This window comes from Lepus europaeus, chromosome 19, assembly GCF_033115175.1.
Source record: "Lepus europaeus isolate LE1 chromosome 19, mLepTim1.pri, whole genome shotgun sequence".
Classification (NCBI taxonomy): Eukaryota; Metazoa; Chordata; class Mammalia; order Lagomorpha; family Leporidae; genus Lepus; species Lepus europaeus.
Genome location: NC_084845.1, coordinates 14,036,020 through 14,056,689, shown reverse-complemented (window position 1 = coordinate 14,056,689; position 20,670 = coordinate 14,036,020). Strand labels below are relative to the sequence as shown.

The window sequence follows — 20,670 nt, the reverse complement described above, 5'->3', positions numbered from 1 at the left end:
GGATACAACAAAAGCAATATTGAGAAGTTTATCGCAATAATTTCTTATATTAACAAAATGGAAAGATCTCAAATAACCTAATGGTGCATTGCAAGGACTTAGAAAAACAAGAACAAACTAAACTCCAAATAGGCAGGAGGTAGGAAACAATAAGAATCAGAGAATAAATAAATGAAATTGAAACTAAAAAAAAGTACAAAAAGATCAAACTGAAAAGTTGTGTTTTTGAGAAGATAAACAAGACATTTATCCAGACTACCAAAGGGGGGGGGGGACTCAAATATGATGAAAAAAGGAGACATTAAAACTGATACTGCAGAAATACAAAGGAGCATACGAAACTACGAGATATATGCTAATAAAGTGGAAAACCTGGATGAACTGGATAGCTTCCTGGATAGATAGATAACCTATAATGATTAAATCAAGATGATGCAGAAATTCGGAGTGGAGATTGACAGGTCTTCCATCAAAGAAAAGCCTAGAACCTCCTGGTTTCACTGCTGAATTCTACAAAACATTTAAAGAAGAATTGATTCCAATACTTTACAAACTATTCCAAAATACTAAACAGTAACAAACTCTGACATATTATTTTTGGGAGGGCAGCATCACTCTGATACCAAAACCAAACAAAAGACAACACAAAAAACTACAGACCACTGTCCTATGAATGTGGATCTTAAAATTCTCAACAAAATGCCAGCAAACTGCATCCAATACTACATAAAAAAGCTGATATATCACGATCAACTGGAGTTTATCCCAGACATGAAAAGGTGGTTGAACATTTGAAAATAAATAAATGCCATAAATCACAGTAACAATGAAGAACAAAAATCATACAATCATCTCAGTACATGTGGAGAAAGCATCTGATAAGATTCAACCTCCCCTCATAAAAACTTTCTACAATTTAGATATATAGAAGGGGCATACCTCAAAATTATAAAGGCTGCACACGACAAAACAACAGCCACGATCATAGTGAATGGGGAAAAGCTTAAAGTATTTCTCTTCAGATCTGGAACAAGGTAAGAACAGTGAAAGCAGACATCCTTATTAAATACAGTACTGGAAGAATCAGCAAGAGCAATTAGGAAGGAGAAATATAGGGTATCAAAATTAAAAAGTAGGAAGTCAAATTATCTCTGCAGATGACATGTTGTACATGGAAAAACCTAGACACTGCACCAAAAAGCTTTCAAAACTGATAAACCAATTCAGTAAAACTTGAAGGTTATAAAATCAACATATAAAGGAAAAGAACCAATCATGATCTTGCTGAAAGAGAAATCAAGAAAGAGATCCCATTCACAGTAGTCACAAAAAAAAAAAAAAAAATTCAGAATAAAGTTCACCAAGGAAGGCAAAGTTATAAATGAAAGTTATAAAATACTGATCAAAGAAAATCATCAAGGACACATAATGCAAAGATATTCCTTGCTCATGGATTGGAAGAATTAATAGCATTAAAGTGTCTATACTACCTAATGCAATCTACAGATTTAATACAATCTCTATCAAAATACCATAGCATTCTTTACAGAATTACAAAAAGCAATCCTAAAATTCATGTGGAATCACAAAAGATCCAGAATAGCCTAAGTGATCCTGAGCAAAAAACATCAAGCTGGAGGCCTTACAACACCTGATTTCAAAGCATACTATAAAACTATAGTCATTATTTTTTTAAGTATCTATTTTATTTGAAAGAGTTACAGAGAGAGGTAGAGACAGAGAGAGAGGTCCTCTATCCGCTCGTTCACTCCTCAGACTGCTGCAAAGACCGGAGCTGTCCCAATCCAAAGCTAGGAGCCAGGAGTCCCTTCAGGGTCTCCCACGCAGGTGCAGGGGCCCAAGGACTTGGGCCATCTTCTACTGCTTTCCCAGGCCATAGCAGAGAGCTGGATCAGAGGAGGAGCAGCAGGGACTAGAACTGGTGCCGGCCGGTGCCGTGGCTCAACAGGCTAATCCTCCACCTAGCGGCGCTGGCACACCGGGTTCTAGTCCTGGTCAGGGCGCCGGATTCTGTCCCGGTTGCCCCTCTTCCAGGCCAGCTCTCTGCTCTGGCCCGGGAGTGCAGTGGAGGATGGCCCAAGTGCTTGGGCCCTGCACCCCATGGGAGACCAGGGGAAGCACCTGGCTCTTGCCTTCGGATCAGCGCGGTGCGCCGGCTGCAGCGGCCATTGGAGGGTGAACCAACGGCAAAAGGAAGACCTTTCTCTCTGTCTCTCTCTCTCTCACTGTCCACTCTGCCTGTCAAAAAAACAAACAAAAACAAAAACAAACAAACAAAAAAAACTGGTGCCCATATGGGATGCTGATGCCTCAGACAAGGGCTTTAACCTGCTGAGCCACAGCACTGGCCCCAAACTATAGTAATTAAAGCAGCATGATTCTACCATAAGACACACCCAAGGATTAACGGAACAGAATAGACAGCCCAAAAATTAATCCTCATACGTAGAGCCAACTGATGTTTGACAAAACTGCCTAGAACATACATTGGAAAAAGGATACTCTTTTCAATAAATGGTGCTGGCAAAACTGGATGTACATATTAGATCCCTGTATCTCACTATATAAAAAAAACAAGGTGGATCAAAGACCTGAGACAATGTAACAACAGTTTCTAACAAGCAGAAAATGTAGGGGAAATACTTCAAGACATTGATTGCAGGTGATGACTTCCTGGATAAGACCACCAAAGCATAGGCAACAAAAGTAAATCTACACAAACGGGATTATATCAGATTCAGAAACTTCTGCACAGGAAAGTAAAAGTGAAGTTAAACTGAAGAGACACCTGACAGAATGGGAGCAGATATGTGCAAGCTACTTATCTGTCAAAGTATTAATATTCAAAATATATCAGCAACTCAAAAAAAATCAACCAATCCAATGAAGAAATGGGCAAAGAGAGGCTGGCATTGTGCTGTAGCAGGTTAAGCCACAGCCTGTGATGCCAGCATCCCATATGGGCACTGGTTCATGTCCCAGTAGCTCCATATCCAATTCAGCTCCCTGGTAACGGCCTGGGAGAGCAGTAAAAGATGGCTCAAGTGCTTAGGCCCTTGCCACCAATGTGGGAGACCCAGAGAAAGCTCCTAGTTCCTGCTTTTGTCTGGCCCAGCCCTAGCCATTGTGGCCATTTGGGGAGTGAACCAGTGGATGGAAGATCTCTCTCTCTCTCTCTCCAACTCTGCTTTTCAAATAAATATATAAATATTTAAAAGAAAAAAGAAATGGGTGAAGAACTGAATAGACAGTTCTTGAAAAGAAGAAATACAAATGGTCAACAAATGTATGATAAAATGCTCAGTATTCAATAGCCATCAGGGAAATGCAAATAAAATCTGTATGATACATTTCCCAGGAAACTTCCCATTCCAGTCTAATCTCACAAGAAACACTGATGATCAGAGTATGGCTAAATCACCCGAGATCAAAAAGAAACAAAGAAATCAGGCAGAGGCCATGGTGACCAGTGTGTAGATCTTGAGTCACACCTACATAGTAAGAGGTACCAGCAACTTGCCACACAAAGCTGAGCTGGTTACCTTTAGAAGCCCAGTGGAAAATTCAACTAACTTGGGTCTCTAACTAGCTATTTTCCACACCTACCTTCAGACCCACCCCAATGACACTGCTGAGGCAGGAAGATGCCTGCCTCTAATCATTTTTAATAAATAGGAGCTACAACAGTGAAGAACCAAAAAGCCTACCCAATGACCCCACAAAGGCAGGCAGACTCTGTGAACTTCGAAGAAGCAAGAAGCTAGATCTACTTAACCCTAGATCAAAGACATTTTATACTCTGCTAAGAAAAGACTCCATGGTTCCACCCTGACATGGAGGCAATCCTCTGTCATGTATTTCCCAGCAGCATGGCCTCGGGGCCTGCCCACTTGAGCTGTGTCTCCACCTAACCTCAGAGGCTACTCCACAGACCTGCCCAATTGCAAAAATACAGCTGCTCACACAGAGCAGTTCTGTGACCAGAAGCCATAATAGTACCTTGCCAGCAGCTCCACATAACAGCACCTTGGTCAGTGGTCTTGCCAGACAGTAAGTCTAGCCCGCAGCCCCACTTGATGTCAAAGCAAAGGCAATGACAGCCAACTACAGACCCTAAAACAGCTCTGCCTGACCAGAGCTATCACCAGCTGGTCCTTCCAGAACCACAGGCTAAATTAAGCTGTGAAGCTCTTTCCCTGCCAAAGAGCGTCTATAAAGGCCAAAAGAAGAACTGTCTCCATAAAAGCACTGAAATGCAAAGACACAAGAATGAGGAACAATCAAGGAACCTTTCAAAAGAAATGAATAAAGCTCCAACAATGGACCCTAACAAAATGGGTATCTATGAGATAACTGACAAATAATTCAGAATAATGCTCTTAAATAAATTCAGTTAACTATAAGAAAATATTGATAAAAATTATATGAAATGTGAAAAACACATAAATAAGTTTGCAAAAAAAAAAAAAAAAGACCCAAAAGCAAATCATAGAGATAGAAAATAAAACAGATCTTAAAAATTTAATAGAAAGTTTCAACAGTAAACTCAAGCAGAAGAATCAGTGAGCTCAAAGACAGCATATCCAAAATTATCTATTCAGAGGAGCAAAAAGATGAAAAAGAGTAACAGAAGTCTGGGAATTATGGAAATTTCCATCAATTGGCAACATTTCTGAAGTTTGTAGAAGAAGGAAAAAAGAGGCCAGAAAGCGTATTTTAGGAAGTAAGGGCTGAAAACTTCCTTAACTCAGAGATGGATGACAATATCCATGAATTAAAAAACATAGAGCCCTCCAATTGAATTCAACTCAAAAAATTCACCAAGATATGTAATAATTAAGTTTTCAAAAATTAAAGATAAGGAAAAAATTCTGAAAGCCACAACATAGGAAACTCATAACGTGCAAAGGAGTGACAAATAAATACTATCAGCAGATTGCTCAGAAGAAACCCTGTAGGCCAGAAGGGAGCAGAATGATATATTCCAAGTGCTGAAGAAAAAATTACAAACTAAGAAACCTGTACTCTGCAAAATTGTCATTCAGAAATGATGGATGGGCTGGCATTGTGATATAGTGGGCAAAGCCACCATCTGTAACACCAGCATCCTATATGGGCATTGGTTCCAGTCCCTATTGCCCCATGTAAGATCCAGCTCCCTGCTAATGGCCTGGGATAGCAATAGAAGATGGCCCAAAGTGCTTGGGCCCCTGCAACCATGTGGGAGACCCGGAAGAAGCTCCTAGCTTCTGGTTTTGGTACAGCCCTGCCACTGCAGCTATTTGAGGAGTGAACGAGTGTATGGAAGATCTCTCTCCCCCCACCTTTCTCTGTAATTCTGCCCTTCACATAAATGAAATAAATCTTAATTAAAAAAAAATGGAGAAATAAAAACTTTCCAAGACAAACAAAAGCTAAGGGAGTTCATTAACTGTAAACTTGCCACTCAGGACTTACTAAAAGTCCTGAAACAAAAGGCACCTAATTAATATGAAATATATGAAAGCACAAAATTCAAATAGTAATTAAAACAGAGCCATATTCAGGATACACAAAGATTATAATGATGACATATCATTTTATCTCTAGTACAAGAGTTAAAGACAAAATTATTAATACACACAGCAAAAATAGTCAAGTGACACATTACAAAATGATGTAAATATCAAAAACACCTAATGTGAGAGAAAGCAGTAAAAACGTTGCATGCAAAGTTGTTATCACCTTTAAATAAGCTGTTACATGATATTCTCTATAAGCCTCAAAGTAACTGTAAGGCAAAAATCTTCAGGAGACACATAAAACAAACAGAAAAGATTCAAAGCATGTAACTACAGAAAACTACCAACCCACTAAGGAAGACATCAAAAATGGAAAAAACACAGAATCTAGAAAACAGAACAATAAAATTGTAGTAAAGTCCTTACCTATATCAACAATTACCTTTCCTGGCTGGTGCTGTGGCTTAACAGGCTAATCCTCCGCCCTGCGGCGCCGGCACACCGGGTTCTAGTCCCGGTTGGGGTGCCGGACTCTATCCCGGTTGCCCCTCTTCCAGGCCACCTCTCTGCTATGGCCTGGGAAGGCAGTGGAGGATGGCCCAAGTGCTTGGGCCCTGCACCTGCAAGGGAGACCAGGAGAACCACCTGGCTCCTGGCTTCGGATCAGCGAGATGCGCCGGCTGCAGTGGCCATTGGAGGGTGAACCAACGGAAAAAGGAAGACCTTTCTCTCTGTCTCTCTCTCTCACTATCCACTCTGCCTGTCAAAAAACAAAAACAAAAACAAAAAAAACACAAACCCAAAAAAATAACAATTACCTTTCCTTACCTATATCAACATTTATTTGGAATGTAAATTGATTAATTTTTCCCTTCAAAAGGTACAGAGCATGGAGCGTGCATTATGATACCGTAAATTAAGCCATCACTGCAACTCTAGCATCCCGTATCTCAGGACTGGTGTGAGTCCTGGCTACTCTGCTTCAGATCCAGCTTCCTGCTAATGTGCCTGGGGATGCGGCAGCAGATGGCCCAAGTATTTGGGCCCCTGCTACCCATGTACGAGACCAGGATGGAGTTCTTGGCCTGTCCTAGACCTAGATCTGGTTGTCCTGTCCACTTGAGGAATGAACCAGTAGATGATTCTCTCTCCATCCCCTACCCTTCATTGTCATTCTGCCTTTCAAATAAATAAATGAATGAATCTTTAAAAGAAAAACAACATAGCAAATGAACAGATTTAAAAAAAAGACTCAACTACATGCTGCTTATAAAATGAGTTGTTATCTCATTTATAAGGACACCCACCGATTGAAAGTAAAGGGACACAGCAAATTATCCACACAAGAGGAAACCAAACTACAGCAGGGAGAACTTACATCAGATAAAATAGATGTTTAAGTCAAAAACTGTAGCAAAAAAGGACATTATATTATGATGAAGAGTTCAATTCAGTAAGCAGATATGACAAATACAAATATATATGCAATTAACACCAGAGAACATAAATAAAGAAAACAAATATTAAGGGATCTGAACAAGAAGAGAGAGTGCAATACAATTAATAGTAGGGAACTTTGGGGCCAGCACCGTGACAATAGGGGTAAAGCCGCCACCTGCAGTGCCATCATCCCATATTCCCATATGAGTTCGAGTCCCGGCTACTCCACTTCAGCTCTCTGCTATGGCCTGGGAAAGCAGTAGAGGAGGGCCCAAGTCCTTGGGGCCCCTGCACCCACATGCGATACCCAGAGGAAGATCCTGACCTCTGGCTTCTGATTGGCACAGCTCCGACCGTTGTGGCCAATTGGGGAGTGAACCAGTGGATGGAAGATATCTCTCTCTCTCTCTCTCTCTGCGCCTCTCCTTCTCTCTCTGTGTAACTCTGACTACTCTGACTTTCAAATAAATAAATAAATAAATAAATCTTTAAAAAAAAATAGTAGGGAACTTCAATATCTCATTTTCAACACTGGACAAATCATCCAGCCAGAAAGTCAGTAAGTAAACACTGGATGTGGACAATACTTTAACTTCAGTTTTGGACCTAACAGACATATACAGAACATTCCATTCAACAGCAACAAAATGTACATTTTTCTCAATTACACATGAAACGTTCTCCAGGACAGATCACATGTTAGGGTACAAAAAGAAGCTTAATAAATTTAAGATCCAAATCATAGCACATATCTTTTCTAATTACAATGGTATGAAATTAGAAATCAACAACAGATAGAATTTTAGAAAACCCACATATATTTGCACATGAAAATTAAACAAGCTCCAGAATAACCAATGGACCAATAAAGAAATTAAAAGGGAAAATTAAAAAAAAAAACGAGATAAATTAAAATGCTAGCTAGTCACAAAGCTCACAGCAATATATGCCTACATCAAAAGAAAGATCTCAACATTTCTCCTTAAGGAATTAGAAAAAGAACAAACTAAGCCCAAAGTTAGTAGAAGGAATGAAATAATAAAAGATTAGAGAGGAAACTTAAAAAAACTAGAAAAATAATACAAAAGATCAACAAAAAGAAGAGTTGGTTTGTTAAAAAAGATTAACAAAACTAACACACTTTTAGGTAGATTAAGAAGAAAACTCAAAATCAGAGGCGACATTACAGCTGATACTACAGAAATACGAAGAATCATAAGAAACTACTATGAGCAACTACATACCAACAAATTGGATAAACTAGAAGAAATGAATTCCTAGATGTATACAATCTATTAAGACAGAATAATGGGGGCCGGCGCTGTGGCTCACTTGGTTAATCCTCCACCTACAGCGCCGGCATCCCATTTGGGTGCCAGGTTCTAGTCCCGGTTGCTCCTCTTCCAGTCCAGCTCTCTGCTGTGGCCCAGAAAGGCAGTGGAGGATGGCCCAAGTGCTTGGGCCCTGCACCCGCATGGGAGACCAGGAGAAGCACCTGGCTCCTGGCCTTGGATCGGTGCAGTGCCGTCCGTAGCAGCCATTTGAGGAGTGAACCAACGGAAGGAAGACCTTTCTCTCTGTCTCTCTCTCTCACTGTCTATAACTCTACCTATCAAATAAATTTAAAAAAAATTTTTTAAAAAGACAATAATGAAGGAAAAGAGTAGTAAGTAGCACTGGCAATGAATCACTAACAACAGCAACATTCCTTCAAAGAAAAGCCTAGGATCTGATAGTTTCACTCCTGAATTCTACCAAAATTTCAAGAATACTTGCAATATCAATCCTTATCAAACTCTTCCAGTCATTGAAGAGGGGGAAATACAAATACTTCAGACTCACTTTACAAAACCAGCATTACCATGATACCAAAGCTAGACATTTAAAAAAAAAAAAAAAAAAGCCAACATCTTGATGAATGTATGTAGATTCAAAAATCCTCAGCTAAATATAGCAAAGCAAATTCACCAACACATTAAAAGGATCACCAATAATGAATTAGTGGGATGTATCCCTGGAATGTAAGCATGGTTCAACAAAGACAAGTCCATAAATGTAATATATTAATAGAATGAAAGACAAAACCATATGACAATTTTATTAAATATAGAAAAACCATTTAACAAAATTCAAAATAATTTCATAATAAAAATCCCTCATCAAATTAGGAATAGAAGCAGTGTACTTCAACACAATAAAGCTCTCAGCTAATATTATACTGAACAATGAAAAGTTGAAAGCTTTCTACTAAGATCTGAAACAAGAATGCTTACTCTCATCACTTCTATTCAGCATGATACCGGAAATCCTTGCTAAAGCAGTTAGCCAAGAAAAAGAAATAAAAGGCATTCAAATTGGAAAGAAAGGCAATCATTATTGTTTGCTTATGACAAGATCTTATATGTATGGCCGGCGCCGTGGCTCAACAGGCTATCCTCCGCCTTGCGGCGCCGGTACACCGGGTTCTAGTCCCGGTTGGGGCGCCGGATTCTGTCCCGGTTGCCCCTCTTCCAGGCCAGCTCTCTGCTATGGCCCGGGAAGGCAGTGGAGGATGGCCCAAGTGCTTGGGCCCTGCACCCCATGGGAGGCCAGGAGAAGCACCTGGCTCCTGCCTTCGGATCAGCGCAGTGCGCGTCCGCAGCGCGCCAGCCACAGCGGCCATCGGAAGGTGAACCAACAGCAAAAGGAAGACCTTTCTCTCTGTCTCTCACTATCCACTCTGCCTGTCAAAAAAAAAAAAACAAAAACAAAACTTATATGTAAAAAAATCTAGACTCTGCCAAAAAACTATTATTGAACAAATACAGTAAAATTGCAGGACACAAAATCAATACAAAAAATCAACAGTTTGTGCAAACAACAAACTATCTGAAAACAGAAACAACAACAAAAAGATCCAAGGGAACAATCCTATTTACAATAATTACCAATTTAAAAAGAAATCAGATATAAATTTAACAAATGAGGTGAAAGACTTGTATACTGAAAACTGTAAGATATTGAAGAGAAAAACAGAAGAAGCATTGAAAGATATTCCACATTCATGGATTGGAAGACTTAATTCTGCTGAAATATCCATACTACCCAAAGTGATTTACAGATTCAATACAATTGCTATCAAAATTCCAATGTTATTTTTTTCCTCTCAGGCACAGAAAAAAAAAAATACTAAAACTCATTTGGAACTACAAGAAACTCCAAACAGCCACAGCAATCATGTGCAAGAAAAAAACATAACTAATCTGGAGATATTATACTACCTGATTTCAAACTAAAACTAAAATGCTGGCAAAAACAGCCATATCAAGTAATGAGACAGGAGAGAACTCAGAAATGAACCCACATCTGACTGATTTTTAACAAAGGTGCCAGGAAAACACAATGAAAAGGGATAATCTCTTCAAGAAATGGTATTGGGAAAACATGAAGGAAAATGAAACTGTATCCTTCTTTCAAAAATCAACTCAAAATGGATTAAAGTCTAGAAATTATAAAAGTACTAAAAAGAAACGGGGGGAACTACACAACATTTATCTGGGCAATGATTTTCTGATTTGATTCCAAAAGAATAGACAATAAAAGCAAAATTAATATGTCAAACTACAAGATTCTACATAGCAAAGGATGTAATTCAGTGTGTAGAGAGAATCTACAAATTGGGTGAAAATACTCAGAAGCCTTACATCTGAAAAGATACTGATATGCAAAATATATAAGGAACTCAGAAAGAGAAAGAAAACAAAAACTATTTAAAAATAATGAAGGGGCCTGAATGGATATTTCTGAAGACATGACACACAAATGGCCAAGAGATATGTGAAAAAAATTCAGCACTGCTCATAATTCGAGAAATTAAAACCCAATGAAGTATCACTTCATACCTGTCAGAATGGCTATTCTCAAAAAGATGAGAGTACATGTCAGCAATGATATGTACATAAGGGAACCTTTGTATACTTTTGGTGGTTCTGTAAAATCGCTATAGCCATTCACAAAAAGCAGAGAGATCCCTCAAAACACTAAAGAATTGCTATATGATCTGTAATCCCACTCCTGAGTATTTACTAAAAAGATTTGAAATCAGTTTGTTGAAGATACCTCTACTCCCCTGAAGCACTAGTCACAATCACTAAGTTACAGAATCGGCCTAAGGATCACATTAACAGGTAGAAAGAAAATGTGGTGTGGGTGTATACATAAAAAATTAGAAGGAAATTCTGTCATTTGTGATAAGTATTTAATTGGAGATCACTATACTGTGTAATAAACCAGGCACAAACAACACATACTTCTAATTATGTGTAATCAAAGATGGTAGAATCCACAGAAGCAAAGAATAGAATGGTAGTCACAAAAGTTAACAGAGGGGCCAGCACTGTGGTGTAGTAGGTTAAGCAGCCACCTGCAGCCGCTTATATAAACACCAGTTTGAATCCTGGCTGCTCCACTTCCAATCTAGCTCCCTGAAGATGGCCTGGGAAAACTGTGGAAGATGACCCAAGTGCTTGGTCCCCTGCACCAACATGGGAGACCTGGAGGAAGCTCCTGGCTCTGGCTTCAGATCAGCCCAGCTATGGCTGTTGCGGCCATCTGGGGAGTGAGCCCGCAAATGGAAGACCTCTGTCCCTGTCTGTCACTCTCTCTGTCTGTAACTCTGCCTCTCACATAATAAATAAATAAATCTTTTTTAAAAAAATAAAATGAGAGTAGGGGAATGATAGATACTGGTCAACAGATACAAAAATCTCAGATAGGAGGAATCAGGGCTTTTTTACTTTTGAAATTTGCCTAAAAGCATGGTGAATAATTAATAGCGTAGTTTACATTACAAAAATTGCTAAATATCAAATGTTCTGCTTAGCTTGATTTACATAATCCACATTATATTCATAAATCAATTAGTGCCCCATATATATACACATATATATATACACAATTATAATTGTCAATTTACATCAGAAAATAAGCAAACTCTCTAACTCTGCCTGTTAAAAAAATAAAAAAGAAAAAGAAAAGAAGCAAAAAGAATTTTAAATTTGAGTTTAACGGCCATGCTCCTAAAAGGTAATAATAGTTCTGATGACGACAGGTCATTTGTATCTATTGATCATGGGATCTATGGGATTTAGGGTCACTGAATATTGATGATGCCTAATGATATTACTGACTGGCAAGACCATCCAGTCCATTAAAGAGTATCTAAGTATAATTCAGATCATTCACAACTGTTGTTGAGTATATAAAACTCTGGAAATCTACCAAAGTATTTTATGAAGTTAAATGAACTCACATAATAAAACTAGACACACAGCTCAGGAAGTCAATCTCAGGAATAAACATAGGTAAAATTTTAAAGATTTATTTATTTACTTGAAAGAAGGGGGGCTTGGGGAAAGGTGTCTTCCATCCACTAGTTCAATCCCTAAATATCCACAATGGCCTGGGCTGGACCAGGCTTAAGCCAGAATCCTGGAACTCCTTCCAAGTCTCCCATGTGGGTGGTGGGGGCCCCAACACTTGGGACATCCTCTGCTGCTTTTATCAGGCTACCAGCAGGGAGCTGGATGGGAACTGGAGCAGCTGGACACAAAATGGCACCCATATGGGATGTTGGAATCACAGGTGGTGGCTTTACCCTTAATGCCACAATGCTGGCCCCACAAAAAATTTGTAAAATGTATTTTAAGACCATTTATCAAAAACTATATGAGATTTGAGATGTGTATATGGCTTATTTGAGATGGGTATATGGTTAAGCTGTAGGCTTGAATACCTACATCCTGTATCAGATTACCTGAGTTCAGTTCCTGGGTCTGGTTTCTGATTCCAGCTTTCTGCTAATGAAGACCCTGATAGGCAGTGGTGATGACTCAAATAGTTGGATTCCTGCCACCTATGTGGGAGACCTCAACTGAGTTTCTGGGTCCTGGCTTTCAGCTTCTGCCTGGATCCAACCCTTGGGGATAATCAAGGAATTAACAGTGGATAATACTGTGTCTCAAATAAATATATATTTTTTTATTTTTTAATTAATTTATTTTTTGACAGGCAGAGAGAGACAGACAGACAGACAGACAGACAAAGAGAAAGGTCTTCCTTTTTCCATTGGTTCTCTCCCCAAAGGGCCGCCATGGCTGGCGCGCTGTGCCGATCTGAAGCCAGGAGCCAGGTGCTTCCTCCTGGTCTCCCATGGGGTGCAGGTCCCAAGCACTTGGGCCATCCTCCACTGCCTTCCCGGGCCACAGCAGAGAACTGGACTGGAAGAGGAGCAACCGGGACAGAATCCAGCTCCCCAACCGGGATATTTTTTAAAGATTTATTGATTTATTTGAAAGGCAGAGGCAGAAAGAGAGAAATCTTCTACCTGCTGGTTCACTCCCCAAATGGCCACAACAGCCAGAGCTTGGGTCAATCCAAAGCCAGGAGCCACATGGGTGCAGGGGCCCAAACGCTTGGGCCATCTTCTGCTTTCCCAGGCCATAGTAGAGAGCTGGACTGAAAGTGGAGCAAATGGGACTCAAACAGGTGCCCATATAAGATGCCAGCACTACAGGTGGTAGCTTTACCCACTATACCACAGCACTGCCACCAAATATAATTTTTTAAAAAAACTCTTTAAATCAGAATAGTTCTTCCTTAATCTAATTAGGGATATTTACCAGACACATATAGAAATACATTTAATAAACATTAATAGCATTGCCAATAAAGTTTGAAAAAAATATTTGGAGGCAGGCATTGTGGCATAGCAGTTAAAATTGCCACTTGGGATGGCCACATCCCATATCAGAGTGCCAGTTCAAGTCCTAGTTGTTCTGCTTCCAATCCAGTTCCTTGTTAATGTGCCTGAGAAGCAGTAAATGATTACTCAAGTACTTAAATTCTTTATACCCATATGGGAGACCCAGATGGAGTTTGTGGCTCCTGGCTTCAGCCTGGTCTAGTCCCATCTCCTGTGGCCATTTGGTGAGTGAACCAGCAGATTGAGGATCTATCGCTTTCTCATCTGTTTTTTAAATAAATAAAATCTTTTTTAAAAAATTGTTTTCAGAGGCCAGCGCTGAGGCATAGTAGGCTAAGCCACTGCCTGCAGTGCCAGCATCCCATATATGTGCCGGTTCGTCTCGACTGCTCCTCTTCCAATCCAGCTCCCTCTGATGGCCTGGGAAAACATAGAAGACAGCTCACATGCTTGGGCTTCTGCACCTGTATGGGAAACTGGAAGAAGTACCTGGCTCCTGGCTTGGGATCCGCCCAGCTCTAGCCATTGCAGCCATTTGGGGAGTGAACCAGCAGATGGAAGACCCTTCTTTCTGTAACTCCATCTCTCAAATAAATAAAAATCTTTAAAAAATTTTTTTTCAAATTCTGCTAAATAGCCAACTGAATATAGTTTCCAAAAAAGATAAATAGAGCCGGCGCCGTGGCTCAACAGGCTAATCCTCCACCTGTGGCACCGGCACCCTGGGTTCTAGTCCCGGTCGGGGCACCGGATTCTATCCCGGTTGCCCCTCTTCCAGGCCAGCTCTCTGCTGTGGCCCGGGAGTGCAGTGGAGGATGGCCCAAGTGCTTGGGTCCTGCACCTCATGGGAGACCAGGAGAAGCACCTGGCTCCTGGATTCAGATCAGTGCGGTGGGCCGGCAGCGGCGGCCATTGGAGAGCGAACCAACGGCAAGGAAAGACCTTTCTCACTGTCCACTCTGCCTGTCAAAAAAAAAAAAAGATAAATAGAGGAGCCAGCACTGTGGTGCAGCAGGTTAAAACCCCAGCATACAGCGTCTGCGTCCCACATGGGTGCCAGTTCGAGTCTTGGCTGTTCCATTTCTTTTTTTTTTTTTTAAAGATTTATTTTATTTATTTGAAAGGCAGAGTCACAGAGAGAGGTAGAGACAGAGAGAGAGGTCTTCCATCTGATGGTTCACTTCCCAGATGGCCGCAATGGCAGGAGCTACGTCAATCCAAAGCCAGGAGCCAGGAGCTTCTTCCAAGTCTCCCACGCGGATGCAGGGGCCCAAGAACTTGGGCCATTTTCTACTGCTTTCCCAGGCCACAGCAGAGAGCTGGATAGGAAGTGGAGCAGCCAGGACTAGAACCGGAGCCCATATGGGATGCCGGCGCTTCAGGCCAGGGCTTTAACCCACTGTGCCACAGCGCTGGCCTCTCCATTTCCAATCCAACTCTCTGCTGTGACTTGGGAAAGCCACTGAAGATGGCCCAACTCCTTGGGCCCCTAAACCCGCGTGGGAGACCTGGAAGAAGCTCCTGACTCCTGGCTTCAGATCAGCTAAGCTCTGGCCGTTGTGGTCATTCGGGGAGTGAACCAGCGGATAGAAGACTTCTTTCTCTCTCTGGCTCTCTCTCTGTAACTCTTTCAAATAAATAAATATTAAAAAAAAAAGATGAGGCTGACGCTATGGCACAGCGGGTTAACACCCTGGCCTGAAGTGCCAGCATTCCATTTGGGCACTGGTTCGAGACCCGGATCTCCACTTCTGATCAAAGCTTTCTGCTGTGGCTTGGGAAATCAGCAGAAGTGGCCCAAGTCCTTGGGCCCCTGCACCTGCATGGGAGACCCAAAAGCAGCTCCTAGCTCCTGGCTTCGGATCGGTGCAGCTCCGGCTATTGCAGCCAATTGGGGAGTGAACCATCAGATGGAAGACTTCGCTCTCTCTGCCTCTCCTCTCTCTGTGTAACTCTGACTTTCAAATAAATAATCTTTTTAAAAAAAAAACAGATAAATAGAAAAAGGAAAGATATATTTAGAAACCAAGACCTTAAAATCCAGTATTATCCACTAAAATATGGTTAGATATTTCTATCAGGTTATTGACAATTTCCACAAATGAGTATTTATATGTATACACATATGTAAATTATACGAATATGTATAATACATACATCATACATAAATATATAATATATATTCCTATGTGCTAACCATTTAGATAATGTCATAGAAAATATTCTATTCATTATGTTAATAAAATTTCTGAAGCTCTAAAGAAATTGCTTAGAAGAAATGCACAAGAACCTTTGAGAAAAAAATGAACGTACAGAGGACATAAAAAAAGTAAAAACTGTTAATATTTAAAGAGTATATTTCCTGAAAAACATCAATGAATGTTGGATAAAATATGACAGCTATCCTTTTAACAGCATGCTAAGCTTAAAAGACAGTAAAGAGTCAGAAGTGGCAAATGAAATAAGAATTAGAAACTAGAGAAGTAAACATGCTGTTAAATTACAGATACCCTCAGGACATCTACTGACTTTATTTACCTAAAAGTAACATATTGATCTAAAAAATTCCAAGAGATAAAGCAATGGGTGCACAAGAAAGCTGGTGTTAGAACTAAACCTCTTTATAAAAGTGGAACTATCCAAGGCCTCCAGTTCAGACAAATAGAGGGGAAAAAAAATCTATCTGACTTTAAAGGAAAATGACAAGGAACATCTCAGTCTTGTCCTGGTCTCTTAATGAAAAGAAGAAAAAATGTTCTGGATAATTTATTACTATACAGGAGATCTCACTTGTGAATGAAATAGCAAAATTAGAACTTTCCCCAGAGTGTTGCTGAACTGTTGAATATAAACGCTTAAAATATATGAAATATCAAATAAAAACCAAAAGAAAGGGACAAGTTTTAAAAATATCTGAGAGAAGGGGAGAAGACCAAGCATCTAGAACTGAAATAATGTAAACAATTAAATGAAAATCTTAAAGAAAAAAAATTCTTAAAAGCAGCCAGAAAGAAAATGCACATTACTTACAAAAGGAACAACATGAAACAGATGGCAGATTTCCCAAGAGCAACAACAATAGAAGCCAGCAGACAGTGGAATAGTATCTTCAGAGTGCTGAGAAAAAAATGTCAGCATAGAAATTTATACCTAGTTAAATCTCCAGGAAAGAATGACCATGAAACAGGTTATTTTGCAAAATCCACAAAAATTAAAACACATAAGATTTACTAAAAAACTTTCCTTAATGTATTTCATCATAAATAAAATGACCATGGAAGGAATGTATGATGGAAACATGGTTTTCAAATAAAAGATTAGTCATATGAATAAATTCACAAGTAAACACTGACATTATAAAACAAAAATAAAGCATGTTTTAGAGGTTAAAAAGAGAACAGAACTGGCCGGCGCCGTGGCTCAACAGGCTAATCCTCCGCCTTGCGGCGCCGGCACACCGGGTTCTAGTCCCGGTCGGGGCACCGATCCTGTCCCGGTTGCCCCTCTTCCAGGCCAGCTCTCTGCTGTGGCCAGGGAGTGCAGTGGAGGATGGCCCAAGTGTTTGGGCTCTGCACCCCATGGGAGACCAGGAGAAGCACCTGGCTCCTGCCATCGGAACAGCGCGGTGCGCCGGCCGCAGCGCGCTACCGCGGCAGCCATTGGAGGGTGAACCAACGGCAAAAGGCAGACCTTTCTCTCTGTCTCTCTCTCACTGTCCACTCTGCCTGTCAAAAATAAATAAATAAATAAAAATAAAAAATAAAGAGACCAGAACTAAAATACCAGACAACATAATAGATGAGAGAAATCAAAATTAAAGCATTCCATATTCCTTTCTATTGTCCTGGGGGTGGGGAATTTAGATGTTAAGTTTAGCTGTTGCTGAATTCAGTGTGTGTGTGTGGGTGTGTGTATGACTTAGACAATAATGATAAGGATTTAAATACCAAAACAGGCAAAAATACCCCAAAGATGTTTCAATTCAGCAATAATGGCAGAAATGTTATTTTTTACAAAAAGTTGACAAAGTTATCTTGAAATGATAATATCCAGTATTGATAAAAGTATAGAAAAAGAGCACCGTTTTATACTTCTTGGTGAACTGCTGATAAGAATTCTGTGATGGGGCAGGCATTAGGTACAGCAGTAAAGACAAGGCTTAGGATGTTTGAATCCCATCCAGCTTTCTGCTAATGCACATCCTAGGAGACAGCAGAGGATGGCTTAAGTAATTCACAAGGTAAGTGAGCCACTCACAGGTAGACCTAGACTGAGTTCCCAGCTCTAGACCTCCACCTAGCCCAGCCCCACGGTAGGGGCATATGAGGAATGAACCAGCAGATGGGAGATCTCCATCTCTTTTTTTTTTTAAAGATTTATTTTATTAATTTTTTCTCATCTCTCTATTGAACCTCATTGTCATAACAGCAAATTTATTTCATGGTGTACTATCCTTTATGTTTTTCAACTTGTTAGCTTAGATACCCTAGAGGTGGGAGGAAGGCATATACAAGGTTACTTCCAAAAGTCTGTGGAAAATGGAATTAAAAGATAAGTTTATTTTAGTGCAAAAGATGTTGAAATCCATGCATATGTGAGGTCTTCAAAAAGTTTATAGAAATGGAATGCATATTAAAAAAAACTATGCATGAATTTCAATACTTATTGTACCAAAATTTTTTTTTTAAATTATTGAGAGGCAGAGAGAAACAGACAGATGGACAGGCAGGTAGACAGAGCATCCTACCATGCAGTGGTTTACTCCCTAAATGCCCACAACAGCCAGGGGCTAAAGCTGGAAGCCAGGAAGTCAGTCCAGGTCTCCCGTAGGAGTAGCAGGATCCCAACTATTTGAGCCTTCATCAGTTGCCTCCCAGAAACTACATATTTTCAAATAAATAAATAAATCTTAAAAAAAAAAGAGAGAGAGAGAGGCTAGCGTTATGGTGAAGTGGGTAAAGCTGTTGCCTGTGATGCCAGCACCCTACATGAGTGCCAGTTTTGAGTCTCATCTGCTTCACTTCTGAACCAGCTTCCTGCTAATGGCCTGGGAAAGCAGCAGAATATGGCTCAAGTGCTTGGTCCCCTACCACCAATGTGGATGAGACTCCTGGCTCCTGGCTCCTGGCTTCCACCCGAATGAGCCCTGGCCACGCAGCCATTTCAGGAGTGAACCAGTAGATAGAGGATCTATCTCTGTTTCTTCCTCTTTCTCTCTTTCTGTAACCCTGCCTTTGAAATAAATAAATAAATCTTTACAACAACAAAAAAAGCTTGAGCAATACTTTAAAAAAAAAAGATAACTTGAACAAGTATATAAATAGTGTATGTCTTCCAAAGTAAACAAGGGGGCAAAGTGATATGGTTTAAAAAAAGAAAAACAGTTATATCCATTCTAAACAGGGAAAGAGAATAAGTATGGGTAGCCTGTAAAGTTAGTAAACACATACAATTGGAAAGAAATAAATCCAAGCATACAGGTAGGTAAATAGTTAACTACACGGAGTGAACCTTCAAGTTTAAAAACTAAATTCTCTGGTAATACCATATTATAGTGGCTATCAAATGTGTAAATATTTGAACAACATGAAGAGTTTCAAAAAATAATGATACTTATGTCCCATGCCCAGAGATAGTTTTTTTTTTTTTTTTTTTTTTGACAGGCAGAGTGGATAGTGAGAGAGAGACAGAGAGAAAGGTCTTCCTTTTTGCCGTTGGTTCACCCTCCAATGGCCGCTGTGGCCGGCGCATCTCACTGATCCGAAGCCAGGAGCCAGGTGCTTCTCCTGGTCTCCCATGTGGGTGCAGGGCCCAGGCACTTGGGCCATCCTCCACTGCCTTCCCGGGCCATAGCAGAGAGCTGGCCTGGAAGAGGGGCAACCGGGATAGAATCCGGTGCCCCAACTGGGACTAGAACCCGGTGTGCCGGCGCCGCAAGGCGGAGGATTAGCCTGTTAAGCCACGCCAGAGATAGTTTTAATTGTATGGGGTATGCCCTTGGCTCTGAAATTTTTAAGACCTCAACCATTTCTAAAGTGCATACAAATTCAGAAACTACTTCCATATTGTTTTTTTTTTTTTTTTTGGACAGGCAGAGTGGACAGTGAGAGAGAGAGAGAGAGACAGAGAGAAAGGTCTTCCTTTGCCGTTGGTTCACCCTCCAACAGCCGCCGCGGCCGGCGCGCTGTGGCCGGCGCACCGCGCTGATCCGAAGGCAGGAGCCAGGTGCTTCTCCTGGTCTCCCATGGGGTGCAGGGCCCAAGCATCCATATTGTTTTATAAAGTCGTTATGCCAATTGATAGCATGAAACAATTCTATGAGATATAATCCATGTATCTACAGTTCACTCATTTAAAGTGCACAATTAAATGGTTTTTCATGTACAAAATTTTGTTAATATTTTATCACCTCCCCTCCCACCACCAAAAAAACACTCTGCCTATTAACAGTCAATTCTCATTTCCCCATTGCCCTTATCCTATCTCCTTGCTGGACAACCATTAATCTACTTTGTGTTTTCATAGGATTGCCAATTGTGGACATTTTATATAACTGCAGTTATCCAATATGTAGCCTTTTGCATCTGGCTTCTTCCATTTAACATGTTTTCAAAGTTCACCCACACTGTAGCATGTATCAGAACTTCATTATTTTTATTGCTGAATAATATTCCATTAGAAGGATAGAGCAAATTTGATTCATCTTTTCATTAGTTGAAGAATAAATAGGTTGTTTCCATTTTTGGCCATTGTGAATAGGGAAGTATACCTTCTACCTCCAAATGTCAAAAATACAATCTGTGGCATGTGACATAATTATCAGTGATTTTAATTTTCAGTTGATCATCTTTTAATATGTTTACTGGCCCATTTCCTTTACCCCAAATTGCCACTTTTATGTGATTTTTTCAAAAAGTTATTTACCTCTTTCTTACTAATCTATAGAAGCTTCTTTTTAAAGATTTA

At 40.2% G+C, this 20,670-nt stretch overlaps 1 protein-coding gene across 10 annotated transcripts in view; it reads right to left on the bottom strand.

Annotated features, from left to right (window-relative positions):
* LOC133747813 (zinc finger protein 420) overlaps positions 1 to 20,670 on the bottom strand; it is a 127,348-nt gene that overhangs the window by 13,999 nt on the left and 92,679 nt on the right. The window contains exon 1 of one of the 10 annotated variants that reach the window (XM_062176188.1): positions 5,949 to 5,968. The exons of the other annotated variants lie outside the window; for them this stretch is intronic. The gene's annotated coding sequence lies outside the window, so the exon portion shown is untranslated. Of the gene's footprint in view, positions 1 to 5,948; positions 5,969 to 20,670 lie in introns of those variants that run through there. 10 annotated transcript variants of the gene reach the window in all.